This window comes from Lonchura striata, chromosome 6 (assembly GCF_050655825.1).
Source record: "Lonchura striata isolate lonStrDom1 chromosome 6, ASM5065582v1, whole genome shotgun sequence".
In the NCBI taxonomy this organism is placed as follows: domain Eukaryota; kingdom Metazoa; phylum Chordata; class Aves; order Passeriformes; family Estrildidae; genus Lonchura; species Lonchura striata.
This window is the reverse complement of record NC_140708.1, coordinates 18,917,547-18,921,279: the sequence shown is the minus strand read 5'-3', so window position 1 is coordinate 18,921,279 and position 3,733 is coordinate 18,917,547. Positions and strand designations below refer to the sequence as shown.

Genomic DNA, 3,733 nt, shown 5'->3' with positions numbered 1-3,733 from the left:
TCCTGTTGCTTTGCATTGAAGCAGCATTCATTTCAGACACATGCTGATAAACAACATGCACAATAAATGACCCTTTAGAAAGGGCAATTGCAAGACTCAAGTTTGGAATTTTTGCTCATACCAAAGGCATTTCTTTTGCCAAGTCTGTAACATTAGGCCAGAAGGAATGCATTTCATTATACAGAGACCAGACTTACTAGGAACAGAGCCTTGTGAGCTTTGAAATGTTTTCATGCAAACTATATTCAGATCTCAAGTCATTAATGATTCTGATATAGACTAGCCAGTGTAAGGCACTGAGGAAACAAATGGAAGTCTGTACTCCTCTCTCTTTTCTTACTAAAGTTTGAAGAATCTTTAGTTGTGTGTTTTGGTTCTTACTGCCAAGGAAGATGAGAATGCTTATTTGACCCTGTGTTGTAAATCAGTCTGGAAATCTGAATGGATGACTATTTCCCATGAAATGCCTAATGCTTCCCAGTGCTTGTCAAAGTGGAAGTATCCTGGCAGTATCTTTGCCTGGATCATTTTGGTACTTCAGATTCTGGTCATTGAATGACTAAACAGTGCAGAGACAAGAGGAGAAACAGCTAATTCTTTCCTTGAATTACTTAAGGGAATTTTCAGTGTTTATGCAGGATGTGAAAAGGAAACAAGGCAAGGTTTACAACAACAGGTGTTGTAACAACAACAATACCTTTTATATAGAGGAAATGATGTTTAAACTCTTTGGATACATATGCCCTTCTTTGGGTCTGCTGTCAGCCAAAATATGTATCTGCTTGATTATCTGAAAAAAAATGACTAAAACACACAAAGACTAGGATGAATAGCAAGCCTGACAAAGGGCATATCTGCCCAAAAGCTTGTCCATCTCTTATTTATCTATTAGTTACTGTAGCTGAATTTATTCCTTCCTGTTACGAATTATGTTTGGCCTAAAACATCACACTTGCCTCCACAACCACACTACTGTTGGAACAGGCAATGGTGACATGTAAATGAAAGACCAAAACTGACCCTTTATCCCTGCTTCTCCTTCTGCCCTTAATTTCTTCTGATTCATTGGTCTCTAATTTTCTATTCTTATTCTGATGAACTCAGTACTCAGATGTATACAATGCAATATATCCCAGACACACTTCACAGTGAAAATGGGACAGTTGGCTTGGATGGCTCTTTGCAACAATGGTCTGGACTAGAAATTAAGGAAAGTATGAAGATCCAAAGGATGTCTAAACTGAGATATATTTGGCCTTAAGGTATTTCTTCTTTTTTTGTATCCAACAGTTGGATTTATCGAAGTTTGGTAATTGACATCAGACAATTAAAATAATCTGGGCAGCAGACAAATTTGCAATTTATGGGTGATATGGATGATACTGAATTATCTTTTTTTTTTTAATTATTTGTCTTCAAAATTGAGACTGTGTAGTTCAGTGAGAAACAGTATCATTTTTATTAAAAATTAAATTAAAGGGTTATGGTAAAAAGGTTAGGTTAATGGGTTTGTTAATGTAAATGGTCACTGGAAATATGGAAAGTGAGTATCAAACTTGTCTTTTTCCTGCCACCACCTGCTTGGAAAACAAATCAACAGCAGATTGATACATTCTGCACTTGTCACTCTTCACTCAGCATATCCAGTCTTGGTTTCCATTTTAGGCCTAAAACCCCTGAGTAGTGGCCCTTCCAACTTCATGTCTCATGCTTTGTTTGAGAAGTAGCTGAAGTCTGTGGGATTTTTCCTGGTTACTCCTGGATTTCTTGTTTTTTTCTTAGTTGGAAGCTTTTGCCATACAATTTTAACTGCATTCAGGTTTATGTTTGTATTGGTCATATTGATCCCCTTGTCTTTTAAAAGTAGTTCACCTCTTATTAGAATACTGAGTTTCAAATGTATAAATATTTTTGTTTCAACATCTTTTTTTGACAGTATTTGACCAGTTGCAGGTCTACAGTATTCAAAATTATTTACTCCTCCTGGCCCCCTATTTTTTTTTTCTGATTTCAAAAGAAATTTGTCATGTGAATTGAGTCTCAACTTGCCTATGAGACTGCAAAATTGCACATAACATTTGACCACATTCTATATAGTCACCAGAAATTAAATCTGTTCCTAATCAAAATTACTTCATAACTCTCCAGACTGCTTAGGCCTTCTTATAAATTCTGTGGTCTTAGGGAGTAAAGTAAGACTGTAAAATCTGTTGCTAGATCTGAACCAGCATGAGACTGATTATTCAGAAAAAAAATGTATTTCTTTTTTTTTGGAACAAATATGGAAGAAATGATAACGCATTTCTGTAGGTAGACTGTGTAACTTTAATAAGTCAGAACTTCCTTTCAACCTTAGTATTCAAGTACCTTTTTTTTTTTTTTTTAACTCAGAAGAGTTATTGATACTGCAATGCTGTTTATGTGTGTTAAATCTCATCTGACTACCTCTTGTCTATCAATTCTGGTTTGGTAAGAGATTGTTCTTTTAGGTGAATCTTAGAATTGCAGAATATCCCAACTAGGAAGGGACCCCCGAGGATCATTGAGTCCAGCTCCTGACCCTGCACAGGACAACCCCAAGAGTCACACCATGTACCCGAGAGCATTGTCCAAACACTGCTGGGGCTCTGCCAGGCTGGTGCTGTGCCCACTGCCCTGGGGAGCTGTTCAGTGCCCAGCCACCCTCTGGGGTCAAAATCTTCTTGTGGTGCTCCTGTATCATAGCAAGGATCCAGCAATGCCTCCTGAAATATATGTTAGAAGTGAATTGGGCATGCAAATAGTAATTAGGAGTATCATGTTAGATGATGATATCAGGTGCATACTAATACTTTTTAAGAACATATCAAGTAATATTTTATTTCCAGGGGTCTCTTCATTATTCCTTTGTGGCAGCTTGTATCAGTATGTGTGTGTATAAAGAAAAGAAAAACTAAAAGTAAGTTAGAAGAAATGGAAAACTAATGATTCAAGAAATCACATAGCATCAGATAATTCTATTCTGAAATCATAGCAGCAGCACGCAGAGGCATAAACTCCCCAAATTGTTAGCAAAAAAACCCTCTGATATATCCAGTGATATAGAAGCCTGAAGGCATTCTTTATTAGTGCCTAATGTTTCCTGCAAGAAATATTTTGCAGACATTAAAATATATGTTCTTGTTTAATTTTATAATCTGGTTTCCTTGACACTTATTTACTGATGCTTCATCTTAGTACTTGGCTTTAATGTTTGGCATTATCTTTACAGCTGTGTATTTCAGGATTCTCTAACAGATTGCTACCTGTACTTTAACCAAAATATTTTTATCTTGTCTTCAGTACTGTCTTTTATTTTCAGCTTTCCACACACCTTTTTAAGCAGCTCTTTCCTATAGGCTTATGTGGCTCTCAGTGGAGCAAAAGGAATTCCAGAGGAGCCCATATCCACATTTCTCAGCCAAGCCTCTAATATTTGCAGTGGGATTTGTCCTCAGCTGTAGTCCCATGATGTAAAGGTAGATTAGTTTGTGTTTTAACAAATTATTCCTTCTGTGCCTTTTCAGCCTTTTATCTGCTGTTGAGTTTATTCAGAAATATGTAATCTAAAATTGTTGCTTAGAAATGCAATTGGTCATAGGAGCCCTAGATCATAACCTTCTGTTCATCACCAAGTTGAAGAAATAAATTAAATGGACAGACATTACTAAATTGTTCCTTTTGAACAATCAGCTGTTGCTTCTGATGAATTTGG

The 3,733-nt window shown here is 36.5% G+C and overlaps 1 protein-coding gene across 16 annotated transcripts in view; it reads left to right on the top strand.

The window, feature by feature from the left end:
• The window catches only part of LRMDA (leucine rich melanocyte differentiation associated), a 728,564-nt gene that overhangs the window by 552,874 nt on the left and 171,957 nt on the right, over window positions 1–3,733 (top strand). The window lies entirely within an intron of this gene.